Raw genomic sequence first — 15,009 nt, 5'->3', positions numbered from 1 at the left:
GACCTACACGAAAGTAATGAAGAACCACGCATTTGCTGCAGGAGAAACAGGCAATGGTAACCTACCCGTTCTGTGTACAGGTGCCATTACAGCCTCTGAACTGCAATACATCTCTGAGTTCAAACCACAAGACCAGTAAATCCTAATGATATTCTAAGAAGGCTGTATACTTTGTCATTTTAATGATTTGTGGCAAGCATTCATTTTCCTGTGGTACAGAGGTAGGAACTTCTAAAAAGGGATGACCCAGAACACCACCAATAAGGAGACTTGTACCTGGATTAAAAAATGCAGCTAGGATCTGTTATTACATAGATACATATTTCTGCTCTATTAGAAATTCAGACACAAATTCTAGTAACACATGGTGAGTGGAAAATTCTGACTCGCCTATTTCCACTGACTCTTAACACGTGAAACACAAAAAGGCAAAGACTGTAGGGGGGGAAATGAATCAGGGTGCTAACATACTTGCTATTAGCATGGAGAGATGCACATATTTCAAGTTCTGATGTTTGGAAAAATAAGGGTTTATTTTGAAGTCATCACCCTCCAAAACCAATAATTACTGTCACTGACAATCATGATTTATGTAACCACACTAAAGTGGTTTAGATGCATGCACATTTAGGAACTTGCATGGTTTAAAAGAGAGAAAAATACATACATGCTTAAGTATTAGAACCTTTACAGCAATAAAAACCCTTGACTTTCATTTTGCAAGACAATTATTCTAGTAATAGTTATACCTTTATGACCAAAAAGTATCATTACAGCCTTACTTTAATTTTAAAGTCCTTGTACTGTTACAGTATGCATCATGCAGGAGCACTTTTTGGACATGGAAAAGACTGTGGGCAAAGTCATACATTATTTGTGCTGAATACTCACAAAGGAAACATGACAGAATCTATCAAACTGATGTATGAATTCCTTGTCATGAGTCAGATACATTTTTATCTCCATGCTTGTATTCCATTCCTCCCACTGCTAAGGTAAAAAAAATAATGCTTCTCCATTTGTATATGGAAATGGACATTAGTTCCACCCTTGACTCATACCTTGCTTTCCTGACTCCTTCCAGCTGAACAGTCTGAAGGTGCACACAACAAAGCCTAAGGAATTGCAAAGATTCAGTTCACCCAAGTAGCCCAGTCCAACACTTACCCTACGTACTTTGCATCATCCCCTTGCTAGAGATACTGCTCTTCCCTCCTACGCAATAACACCCCCCACCCCATCAAGCTTTGTTTTTGTAGCTGTTTCATCTTCTTCACTGGAAGATCTGATATAGCATGAAGAACCCTCATTTCACGTATTACTAGATGGTCCTGTCACAATCGGAGGCTTTTGAACACTTCTCTTTCCTAGTCAATCCGGTTCTTATGTGAACCCTCCCAGCTGCAGGGCTAAATGCTTCCTCTCAGCTAACATGCCATATGGTCTAAAAAACCTGCATTCTTCAAACTGAGAGTTAAATACAAGTGAGTGGTCTGACTACCCATGAGAGTGAGAAAAGGTTGATTCTGCATCTGCCCAGTTCTAAGCCAGGACTTGAACCTACATCTCTAGAAGGTGCTTGATTCTAAAATCTGTTTCTTCTTCTATTATCACTCTGTTTCATAAAATATGTCATTATTCAATGGATACCCATATACCACACTAATACCTTAATGACAATGTTAGTCTCCCTTACTCTCTCCCTTTGGCCTAATCCTGTATCTTTTTCCTGGGCATCTCTGTCTATCATTTTTTTCCAGCAAGTTAATTTACTTGCAGCTGGACCCACGCAGATCCCAGCCTTGAGCTGAAAAGAAGCCTGGAGAGTGGACTAAGAGCTGTAGATTTCATGGGGTAGCAGGACACCCAAAACCTGGGCTGCTCAACTGCCTCTGCCTGCCTGCGCTGTAGCTTCATTTCCTTCCTGCCCTGCTCTCCCTCTACCCTTTCTAGAAGAGAGGGAATGACCCGTAATATGCCTCCAGGAAGAAAATAGGAAAAATTATTGGTTGCAACTGGTGTTTTTGTTAACTACAGTCTCATAAATGCAAAAGGGCTATTTCTGCAACGGGTACATAGTTGGAAACCAAGACTTCCTTTCACAAATACCAAGCAAAAAAATTAAAAAACAGTTTAGATGCTTGCTGAAAATAAAATCAAAACAATATTATAAAAATAACATTTAAAAAAGAACGCCTTACCACATCTTCCGACATTGTTTCACGAGGGGTTTTATACTGTCTATATTTAGCGAAGGGGGCTTCTGTGAATGGCATTTGGAAAGAATGTAGCTAAGAGCTGGGTGGGGTGTGGGTGGCCTCCCTGCAGATATTTTCCTTCTCTATTCATGTAGCTACCCTGTGATCTTCCTTCCTGTAACTTAATCACTAAACTAACATCAGAGACCCCTCCCACTCTAACCCAGTGCATCACAGGGCTGATCCTTCCAGAAGATGTTACCAGCTAAATTATATTTTCCCTCTTCATGTTCATTTCCAGCACAATCAGGGGGGTGGGGAGATCTGCACCTGAAACAAACTGGTAAAGTCAGGCTTTCGGCCAAGCTATGATTGCAAATAGGTGCCATTGGGAACTTCGATGCTGGGGCTTCTTTGTTTCATTTTTTCCAAAGGAAGTACTTGAGAGAAGGTAAGTAAGTAAGAATTGCATTCCGTTGACCAATAAACATGGGAAGAAAATGACAGAGCCTGAGGGATAGAAAGAGGAGAGTGATTTGAGGATATGACACCTTCTTGCATGTGACGAAAGCTAACAATGGACATCAAAACTACGGTCATCTGTTGGCTGTTTGATAACTGGTAGGAAATGAAGCTAAGCGATCGACTACAGCCACCTTCGGACACTTTGACATGACTAAAAATCAGCACTTTAATTGGCATAAATAGCAATCTCATCAGCAGTCTTACTAGAAAGATTAAGGACCAACCAGCCTTCAGCATTGGACTCCTGTTAGCTGCAGTCCTTCTCACAATGCTGGTGGGGCAGCGTGAAGCGTTTTCTTCCCCAGTGCCCATGTTGTGCCTGTCCCATGGCCAAGTTTCAGACACCAGACAGAAAGATAGCCATCATGCCTCCAGCTACTTTCTGAATTCTGTCTTGCTTTCCTATACTCATCGTTCTGTGTCTCTTACATTTTTGTTACTGTCCATGTTTCAGGAGTGGCACTAGCGTGACAGCTGCTGCAAGTTTTTCCCTGCTACTGCACTGGAAGGAGAAGTTTAACATGTTCAGTCCTTTCCAGCTAACCCAAGACAGAGAGCATTTTACAGTGTTTCAGGATCAGGAGTGGGCTTTTGAGGTGAATCTTTCCATCTTCCCTACTTGACTGCACTTTGGTTTACATTGCAAGGCTGTCTCAGGGCATTCAACCTGGCTCCTTCTGGTGAAAGACAGAGAGAGAGAGAGATGGTCCAGATACATATCTAATGTGCCTCAGTTGCTAATGAACATTCATTTCATCAGAATTAAATGAATGTCTACAGTGCATGAAATTCATTCAAGGAGAATGAAACCAAACTGGGACATGCACCCCAGGAATGCGCCTAACACAATCCACAAATAATGGACAGTCACTCCAGACTAGAGCTAGCCCAAGATTAAGCCCCCTACAATGCAGAGATTGCATAGATGTCTGCGTCCCAAGCACCACTTCAGTTTACACATGCTCCTACCAGGACAAGCAGCGCAGTCAGGATCCACAGTACAGGGCACTGCCTGGTGGCTGGTCTCTCCAGCCCCACTTTAGAAGATACATGAAGTGAGACACTACAACAGTTTACTTGAAAGTGACTCCTCTCTGCTGCTCTCTCTAACCACCTAGGCACTCTGACCTGGTTTTACGGTTGTCATTTAACAATGTACAGTTACTAGCCAAAGAAACGAGCAGGGGTAAAGCAGAGAATAGGCTTAGTTCCCTTTGGCAACACTGAAGAGCCACATATCACAAGTAAGAGCCAGAACATTACATCACCAACTCAACATACATTGCTGCGGCTCTGATAACCTCTTCAAGACCCTGTTTCTCCCTATGTCATTAGACTTGAGTCTCGTTTCCCTTTAAGCTATGGGAAGCACTTTTTGGCTAGATTCAGACAGCACCCACTTCAGGTTGGGTGAGATGAGTGAGAAGGGGAAATACCAGCTTTGAGAATCATACTGGTTGAGGCCTAATAGCCCAGTGCTCTCAATTTTTGCGAGGCTGTGCAAGTACAAACTGGTAAAAATGAATTTACCAGAAGTTCTCAAGCAGTTACGCTATCAGGCGGCAAGTGAATGGGAATTTTGCAGACCTAAATGTTAACTCCTTCAGTATGCAAATACGGAACACAGAGAATAAAAATTTGAAGACTGCTATATAACCACTGATCAAAGGTCCATCATGCGTAATGTCACATCTATGACAGTAATCAGTAATATGTATTAACAGAAAAGTATAAGAAATGGAAAAGGAACAGTACTTTCCTGGTACCTTCTCTCAGCCCAAACAAACTCCAGGTCAGGGTCTTCAAGCCAGAAATTATTTTTTTTTTTTTCTCCCATTAATTTGTTCAGTTGGTGGGGTTTTTTTAACTGATATGGCAAAAGGTCATATATTGCCATTGTCAAAAAATAGAAATAATCCCATCAGCGCTGACTTCCAGTCATACTGTCTTTCCTTAATTTGGAATGTTCTACTATGTCCCCAAAAAGAAATAACTTAAGTCAAATTAGGTATTGCTAGTTCATTTGTGGTTAGTAACCAACAAAGGGAAGCATGTAAAAATGTGTTTTGTGTTCAGGGTGATACATCTCTTCTCTGTTCATCTAACTACCAAATAACATTGCCACAACTTTGACCTCATATTATTAACATAAGACAGTTATTGAGCCTATACATTGTCTAATTTTTTCTAGTGGTTGGCCAGGTACACTGTGTTTATATATCATTAGCTTAATGATTGGGATTTTAACTTTGACATCCTCAGGCAAGTCATGGGTGCACAAATCCTATACAACAGCGTTAATGTTCCTATATTTAAGCAAATAAATTTCCAACATGGATTTTAAAACACTTTGTGATCTGTCTGTCCAACCATATACTCTGGATCTTATTTTCTGCTTTCCTGTCCCTGCAATGCCCAGAAGAGCATCAGGAATGTACCTAACATTGACCTTTGACTTTGTGTTAGATGTTTGTGACCAAATACAGAAGAAACAGAGCTCCGAGCTATGTAGTTTTAGGGTGGTTTTTTTTTTTTTAAATTGTCTTAAATATTTTATAGATCATTGCTATTAAAATTAACTCCACCACTCATAACTGTGACGCTGGTTTACTATGTAGCCACTTTTTATTAATGTGCAGGCATAATACTTGCTTAAAACATAGTCCTTAAAAGCATTGTATAACCTTAATTTTTATTAGGAGAAGAGGCTCCTCAGCATCTTGCAGAGATGCTATCAAAAGGAAGGTGTTGGAAATCTTAGTCCTGTCTTGCAGATGGCCAGACTATGTGCTTCTGAAATCTTCCTGTGGTTTATAGTGGCTTCTGAGAGAAGTAGAATTAAAGTGCTTCTAATTCACTCAACTACACTGTCTCACCAGATCAATGAAAGCCTAAAAGCCTATTTTAGGAATTTATCCTGCTTCTTCCACCATGTACCCTCCCCCCCCCCCCCCCCCCCCCCCGCCCCCAAGGCTGCAGCAAACATACACCCTACAAATAGTTCAGGTCAAAAAAATGTTTAGAAAAGACAATTCAACATCTTGTCTTAGCAACACGTCAAATTATCCACAATAAAAGGCCTGTGTGGATACAGCTAATGTTGGCTGACATCGCCAAGTTTCTTCTTTAGTATGTGGTATATGGAATTAGGACAGTGACACATACAAGGTTGACTGTGGTTTCTAAAGATAGGAGTAGGTAGGTTCTACTGATGCAAAGTCCTTGAAGGAATAAAGATTTTTCATCCCTTTCTATGGTTCCCAGGGATCCTTCCAGGAAAGGCAAATTCTTCCTTGGAATTAGGCAAGGAAGTCAGAAGAGAAAAAGAATAATGAAAAAGGGGCAGAGCAATAGGGAAGGCAGCCAACACATTTAGTAATAATGAATAGAGTTGGGTAATTATTCAGTTATTTTTCCAGAGTATTCATTTTCCCCAGAACAGCAAAAATAACTCAGGATATCCAAAAACCATGTGACCAACTTGTTTCTGAACTTCTAAATATTTTCAGCAGTTTGGGGGAATGAAAGACTAGATTAACAGAACAGTTTTTTTGCTCCCTCCTCTCCTTTTGCTCACTTAAACTTCAGCTTCTCAAAATTTACTTTCCTTCCTCTGCCCAAGGGATCCCAAATTAGGATGTTCACAAATTTCTGGCTATGAATATTTTCAGTCCATCTTGATGAAGCTGATACACTTTCTAAATCTGGGACAAAGCAAAATGAATCAAAAAGCTTTCTAACTCTTGCTTTGGGCAATCATCCGGGGATGACATGTCACTGTCACAGAAATTGTTTCAGCAGATGGTCTCCCACTGAAGTAACAACAAAGAAGAGCAGAACCTAAGAGCAACCTGGTAGTAAGCACATTCGCTTTTGGAGAAACAGGGATAACAACCTGCACCAGTCTGGCAGAGGAGGAGTCACACCTGGACCTCCCACAGTTCAGGCAAATTATCCAATTCCCTCCACAGTCACAACACAACTCTTACAAATCCAGTCCATTTCACTTTCAAGTGCCCAAAGCATTTGGCAGGGCAGGGGCGAGAAGGGGAAGACTGACATGTATACGCATTTCAGATAAAAGAGGGAAAGTATTCAGCTGCTTGCTCCACACAGACCTTTGCCAACGAGACAGCTAAAAACATTAAGTATCCACGTTCTGAATCCTTGCACAGAGGTCAGCTGCATCTTCCTCAAAGTATCTGCCAAATTTTAAAGTACATCTACTCCTCAGAAAAGTACAGTAAATGCTCAGAACAGGTGCCAGGTAAAAAGAATCCATTTTGTTGAAGATCTTGAAGTTTAGTTTCATTCTGATTAGGAATGAAAAAAAGATCCATAAAAAGAAATCCTAGGGACAAAAATGTTGAACTCAAGGCGTTTTTTTGCACCTGCTGTCTAAACACCACAAAGTACAGATTCCAATGACAATATCGAAATTTTACCTCCTAATGATGAAAAGGCACTTCAGCCTTCCTCTTTTTCTTTGGAACACTTCAATGAGAACAGTTTCACAACTTGCCTCCACTTCACTGAAACCAAATTTTCTGCGAGAACCCAAATGATCCTAAAAGGGAAAATAAGGAAAAAAAAACCAGCTTGTACGCTGTATTTTTAAGATGCAAAGCCATCTATCAGTAACAGTAGAATCTGCTGAGGAAAGTTGTTTGCTGAATATTCTAGCCACCTTGCTAATGCACAGTCTGGGAACGTAGTTCTTCATAGCTGCTGTGTATGTAATGAAACTGTGTGGTTATTCCGTAGACCTTACCTAAACAAAAGTGCCAGTGGGGAAGGAAAAAGAGCAAATACTTTGAGCAAAGAGAAAATGATCTCTACACAATCACTTTACACAACTGTTGTAGTGAATGAGCTTACTCAAAAGAATAGCAGTAGGAACTGAACTTTTTATACAAGTATTTTTATATATTATCCAAAAATGAATTAAAACATTCACCTCAAAATCAGGACTTTGATCATTGAGTTACACTCAAATAACAAGACATGGATATGACACCACGAGATGCAGAGTAATAAATTTCATAGCCTCAAAAGCTTGGAACTCACAGATATTTCAGCCTGAGAAGACACTGAAAATTTATTGAACAATATAATTAATAAAGATGATTCTCCTATATCACTTGCTAAATAGTTTTGAAAAATAAATGTGTGAGAAAAGTTAACTCATACTTAGCTCATATTCTGAATCATAGTCTTCCTCTCCTGAACTATTTGTTCACCATACAGTACTTTAACTCCACACCTAAGAGAACATTGACCAGAACAACAATAAAAGAGGGAGAGAACAGTAAAACACACATTCTCAAACTAGAAAATGCCAAATTATATCCAAGGCAACTATTCAAGGTACTGAACTATCCTTGTGAGTAATTCCACCCACTGAACTCCTTCACAGGCAGTCTCACTATTTCTAAAGGAAGTCTATATTTTCCCAAAAAAAATAAGGAAAAATCGTAGGATTTGTTTTAATCACAGGGGTATTGGGTAAGATTTGAAATTAGCCACTTCATGAGTAAAGGACGTAGGAGTACCAAAGCAAGATGTCTGCAAGAACATGCTATTGTGACTTGTACCACTTATACAGGTTTGTGTTCAACCCAAGCATCTTATCTCTGCTCAGGGTAACAGGTCAATTGTTTGGATAATAATCCTTATCACCCTTTGCAATCTAGTCCTGGAGTCACTGGTCTAAATCTCCCCAAGAAGAGGGGTTCTATAGATCATACTTCCTACAAAGCTGCTTACACTGAAGATGCAGCTCTTATGGGGCTCAGCCAGGCAGAATGGATTTCCCGAAGACCAAGAAAATATGATACTACATAGATAAATCTGTTCATCAATGGATCTTGGAGGAATCCTAGATGGAAGATAGCAGGGAGACCCAAAACAAAGGCTGGAAATTTTAAATTTTCTTACACCGATCAGTTTGTCAGGTTAGCATGGTGTTTCAGCTAGGGCATTGACCATTCCATTACAGAGCCTGTCTCTAAATAGTTCAGGTTTATACTAAAATTGAAAAGTATTTTTTTCCAGAAAACTCAGTCATGCCCATCCTACCAGCTCTTGTTTTGTGCAGTATGCTTCTGCACATCAGGGCTCAGTTCCTATACACCGGCGATTGCTATTTGAGAGAAGAGCACGGTCCTGTGCTTAATATTAGTCACAGAACCTGCAAAGAAGCCAAGCGGTCGATCCAGCAAGGGGCCTGTTGCTGCAGTTTTTATAACTCATCAGGGAAGTTTGTCTGCATCTACCTTACTGGCTGTGGTGCCAGCGTGAGCCACGATCCTACATCGTACTGGAGACTCACACTCTGTGAGGCCGATCATTCTCTTCCCCTGATGAATTCCATGAGGAAATACTAACTCACTTGCCCTATACTTCCCTGTTTTTACTATTTCCCTCAAGGGGATATTGACCATTACTATGAGATGAAATTAAGTGGCTGATCTCGAGAAGTAACCAGAAACTACACATGTTCTGTATTATACTCAGAAAGACAGAAAATATAACCACCGTCATTGTTAGATGAAGCTCTCAATGACAAGAACCTGGTTTTCCCCTTATCTGTATAGGCTTTCTCTCAGGAAAGAAACCCCACAACAAAAAGGCAGCCTCTGATGCAGAGCAGCATCGGCAGAGCTAGCCTGAGAGAAAGTCACACACACAGTCCCATGAAGAAGCTGATTGATATTTCTGCAAACACTGCCTACAGGCTGTTTCTACCTACAAGTGAGAACCACCCCAGCTTTTCTTTCATATGACAAACAGTAATGATGACATTAGGAACCAGACCCAAAAGGAGTTAGTACTATCTTTCCTGTAAAAACACAATTTGCATGTCTTTTCATACCTAGTCTAAGAGTGAGAAATATCAGGATAAATTGTGAAATAGAAACTGGGTCTTCCTCTTCTCCAAGAATTCCTTTTTCAGAAAAGGAGACTTTTTACCTCCCCAGGGGAGTTCTAGTCTTCCCTAAATTAAAGTACTTGTTTTGCACCTAAGTGCATAGGACACTTCCCTTGTGTCTCCCACCCTCCAAAACCTCCAAACATTTGTTGCAGGGACACCAGCATATGGATTGATGTTAAAAAACAAACATATCCTTGAATTTTGAAGAGAAAATGTGATCCTTTTACCTGAAAGATGAAAACCATAAAAAGCTAAAGTCACGGTAGTAACAGAAACAAACTTCACATTAATTCTTCTTGTAGCTTTCTCTGTTTGCAAGCTGCATGCTACCATGCCTCCTCTCCTGGCTGTCCTTATTCAAGCAGATCTCTCACACTTGTTTCATGACTGCAAAATTCTCTTCAGAGGGGAATTTTGTTTAATTTTAACTGCAGTTTGGCCACATCTTAAAATGGCTGTAAACTCTGAAGTTGGGGGCAGCGGACAGCAGCAAAGCCTGTATGATTAGGCTGACATACAGCAATACTGCCACAATGAATTTTTTTCCATATCATCGTTTCTCCCATATTTAGCAACTGAATTCTGTGTTCAAATAGTTTTTTCAGAAGTCCCTTCTGCTGCAAGCCCCTCTTCCTCAGAAAGCGTCCCGAACTTTCATCAGTCATTTGCCCATTAGAAAAAGAAAACTGGGTTCAAAGCTGTAAAACAGCAAGTGTCATGTCAAGAGCAAGAATTTGTAGCAGATACTGTGACCTGACTGGTTTATTTATCAGTATCAAACGCAACTGCTAGTCTCGGAGATAACATTATTGAAATTCCAGCACTGCATGAACAACATGCTGCAACTTGTTTCCTAGCACAGTTTATCACTAAGTAATTCTTACAAGAAATTCAACATACTTCTGTCCAGAATTGGAGTGTTTTGGCTTCCTAGACTCAGAATTTCAGGTTCCAGAAGCAAAGTGAGAGTGGGTATGTGCGGGGAAAATGGTCTTTCCCATTTTTTGCAAGACAGAAAATCACTATGAGTGCAATCTCTGTATCTCCAGATTCACAAGTGACTGGTGCAAGGAGAATCAGTAAAAATTTTCATTTAATTTGACAGAAACATTTCTGTGCTAGTAATTCTCTTCTCCGCTTCACAGAATGAGCCATAATTTGCCTTTAACTCACAACAGGAACAGAAAAATTAAACAACAAGAATTCAAACACCTTCACTTTAATTTCTCTGACAAGGGATGTTTTAGACGTTTACAGATGCTCCCAAGAAGGAGCATGTCTGCAACAGCATTTCTCCTCTCAATAACTGAAGCCTTTTAAGAAATTCAATAAAAAGCAAAGGAAAATGAAAAGTAAAGTTGCGGAGAGAGGGTATCGTGGAGGGGAAGCGAGTATAAAAACATGCAGGCTTATGCAGCCAGCCATCTGCAAAGCTGAAGGTTTCACAAAGAAAAAAAGCTTCTACTGTTCCTGAATCAATGACTTCCCATTTACAAGCTAGCTGTATAGAAAGAGATTCAAAATGGCTCTCAAGGAATTCATGCCAGTCGTGAGGACTGTTTTCTCGGCTCCGTTTTCCCCCCCTCCTCCTTTCACAGTCACAAGGATGTAAGTATTTATCAGTCCTGTACCCGTGCCAGCATACACTGGAATGAGTCAAAGGGACCTGGCACTGAATCACAGGGATCTGTGTTGCTAATAAATACAGCAGGCCCCATCCATTGTTGATTAATTTTGAGTGAAACCTAAACACCAAACAACAAACACTCTTCTGAACTGCTTTGGTACCCATTAGTTTGATGTGTTTATTAGACAAGACTGTATTCTTTCAAGTTTATTAACAACAGATTAGAGTATCTGCAAACAAATATAGTTTCATTATTTAAAGGTGCGGGCACCATACACTAACATTTTTAGGATTTGACAATAAACAAACACAAGAGTCCCATATCAGATTGTACTTAGGGTGAAAAAAAAAGAAACCCTAGTTAATGTTGAAGAGCAGCCCAGTGCCAGCTCTTCACATTTTCGGAAATCACCACTCAGAAGATGCAGAATGAAGCCTCTGGGATATCACAAAGACTAAAAATAAATTAAAAAAAAAAAACCCTACTTCTAAAAAATCTGTGGAGGAACCATAGAAATTGCATTAGTTCATAGAGGGTTCAGAGTAAACAGAAGGGGGTTGGTACTTTTGTAGCATATTTTGCAGCTAAAGAACTTCCTTTAAACCCTGCACTAAAAGTTGCGGGAGATTCATTTGCCAAATCAAAGTATTCCAGCAGAGCTCAGCAAAACCATCAAATCTCACTATTAAACCTTGCGCTTATTTTCCCAAAGATTTTATATCTTGCAAACAGGTGTTTACTGAGCTGAAGCATCCGGTAACAACCAGACAAACTGTTAGCAAAATATTTATTTAATTGTTAAACCTTACGAACTCCTTGGTACCACCCTGCTCTCTGATAGTCAGTTTCCTTTGGTCTCCGCAGTCTTTTTTCTCTACAGCTCTCTCCTCTACACGTCATTTGCGGAACCCAAACTGCAGCAGAAGCCAAGAGGGATGCTATTTCATAACGAGACTGGCAGCTGTTCTTACACTACGAGCGACTGGAGGGCATCTCTTGAGCTATTCAGGAGCTGGGTTTCAGTGGGTCCTGTTGGGTAACTCAGAGCATCGACTTCCCCAGGTTACAAGACAGGAGGGAAGCTGCCACAAATACCATCAAGTTGCTTTAGTTCCTAACTCCATCCTCAACCATACCCTGGGCTGAAATGGCGCTGCATGAGCCTGGAAAACAGTGTCTTCCCCTGCCTATGACATACTCCTTGAGAGTACAACGTGGAGGAAGTACAGTCTTGGCATCCAGCTTGCAGGCTTCGAAAGGTTAGCAACCTTCCACTGCACTGAGAAAACGATTGCTTTTCCAAGCCTGGAGTTTCTTACAGTTTTATGAACTCTTGAAATACCACATTCCTCTGCTTCAAAGCTACAAAGCCAAGAAAAGCAAGCTACCTAGCTAGGCTTGGTAAAATAGTGGCAGGTCGCACAGCCTCTGGTGGCGATACCACATTTCTAGGATTATCTACATGCGTCCACAGCCAGCTGATGTCATTGTGAGGCCACTCTCCACAATCTTTAAGAACCCATGGAGATCGGGGGATGTCCCAGAACACTGGAAGATGACTTAATGTCATCTCCACCTACAAGATGAGCTTAAAGGAAGATCCAGAAAATTATAGGCCCATCGGTCTTACTTTAGTCCCTGGGAAAGTTATGGAACAAACCCTCCCAGAGGCTATCACAAGTCAAATGAAGCACAGGACTGAGGAAAGCCAGCACGGATTCACCAAGGACAAATAGTGCTTGACAAACCTGATCGCTTTCTATGACAAAGTAACCTGATCGGTTGAGGTGGGATGAGCGTTGGACATTGTCTATCTGAATTTCTCCAAGGCTTTCAATATGGTTTCCCTCAGCCTTCTAGAGAAACTGATGTGTTATGATCTAGACAAGTGACCTGTGTGGTGGGCAAGCAACAGGTCACACCCAGAGGGTGGTGGTAAATAGCTCCCTTTCAAAATGGTAACCAGTCACAAGTGGAATCCCCCAGGGATCAATATTGGGCCCAATGCTGTTTAATATCTCTGTAAGTGACCTGGATGATGGGATTAAATGTACCCTGATCAAGTTTGCCGATGATACCAAACTGAGTGGGGAGATGGACACTTCAGAAAGGAGAGCCACGCTGCAGGAAGACCTGGATAGGCTGGAAGAGTGGGCTAACAAGAACCTTATGCAGTTCAACAAGGACAAGTGCAAGGTCTTGCACCTGGGAAAATATAATCCAGGAGTGCAGCACAGCCTGGGATCTACCCAGATGGGGAGCAGCTCTGTGGAAAAGGACCCAGGGTCCTGGTGGACAACAAGCTTAATATGAGTGAGGAGTGTGCTGCTGCAGCAAAGAAAGCCAATGGGATGCTGGGTTGCATCAACAAGGGTGTCACCAGCAGAGACAAAGAAGTCATCCCACTCTGCTCAGTGATTGTCAGGCCACACCTGGAATACTGTGTTCAGTTTTGGTCCCTGCTATGCAAAAGAACGTGTGGACAGGCTGGAGAGGGTCCAGAGAAGGGCCGCAAAGATGATCAAAGGACTGGGAAGCCTGCCTTCTGAGGAAAGGCTGAGGGAACTGCGTTTGTTCAGCCTTGAAAAAAGAAGGCTTTAGGGGAGACCTTATCACCATGTTCCAGTATTTAAAAGGTGGCCACAAAGAAGATGAAGGCTACCTTTTCACAAGGACTCACATGGAAAAGACAAGGGGTAATGAGTAGAATTTACTCCTGGGGAGATTCCAGTTGGACACAAAAGGAAAATTTTTCACAATGAGACCAAACACCACCGAGAGAAGTGGTGGATTCCCTAACATCAGACAATTTTAAGATTCAGCTGGACAGGGTGCTGGACCATCTTCTCTAGACCGTGCTTTTGCCAAGAAAGTTTGGACCAGACAATGCTTGAGGTCCCTTCCAATGTGGTATTCTATGATTCTGTGATGATTCTCGAAAAAAAAAAAAAAACCCAAAAAAAACAAAACAACAAACCAAAGAACCTCTCTGCTAAACCCAGAAACTAAAGCTTTGGCTAGGATGCAAGTGGTCACTGCAGAACAGAACCAGGTAAATATTCATCAATTTTCTACTTACGCTATCTGTTCAAGTCTCTAAACAATAATGAAGGATGATTTCCCTTAATCTCCTGTGATAAACAAAAAATGAGTTTTGCCTACTCTTGTTTTACTTCATAGACTAATAGAATATATGAATATGCTTTTTGTTTCTGTCATCAGTTTGATTTCAGTTATTTATTTCTTTTCAGACATTTACAAGCCTCTGAGTTTAGATGCCAATAAATTAAAGTGCATCATTATTACTTAGATGGATGACAACACTAAATTATCCTCCCTGTTTTCTCATATGGCATTTTAACCCAATCAAGGATCAAACTAAGGACAGTTCAAAAGGATTAAAACACAACCTTCTTTGTTTGATGCATTGAAGTCAAATAATGATTTCTGCCTCAAGGGAAGCATGATTCATAACCATTAGCTGGCAATATTATAAGAACTCATAATATTAGAGTTTGCATCCTAAAGTTTTCAGAACCAGCAAAATTCTGGTCTACTAATACCTATGCACCCCCTGACAGAGTGGACTCCAAAAATGCCCTGCAGACATATTTCCATGGTAGCTCTACATCAGGTGCTGGGGCAACTGTGGGAGCCAAGTGTTCAGATTCAGTCCTTAGTTAGACTTCGGAATTAGAACTCTGCATCGATGCTCTCCATATTT

The 15,009-nt window shown here is 40.9% G+C and overlaps 1 long non-coding RNA gene across 1 annotated transcript in view; it reads right to left on the bottom strand.

The window, feature by feature from the left end:
• LOC308058271 overlaps positions 1-9,004 on the bottom strand; it is a 153,902-nt gene extending 144,898 nt beyond the window's left edge. The window contains exon 1 of the long non-coding RNA XR_013925756.1: positions 7,169-9,004. This is a non-coding gene — a long non-coding RNA (uncharacterized lncRNA). The remainder of the gene's footprint in view (positions 1-7,168) is intronic.
• Positions 9,005-15,009: the final 6,005 nt, after the last annotated feature.

This window comes from Falco punctatus (assembly GCF_963210335.1).
Source record: "Falco punctatus genome assembly, chromosome: 1".
NCBI classification, from domain to species: domain Eukaryota; kingdom Metazoa; phylum Chordata; class Aves; order Falconiformes; family Falconidae; genus Falco; species Falco punctatus.
This window is presented reverse-complemented; position numbering and strand designations above follow the sequence as displayed.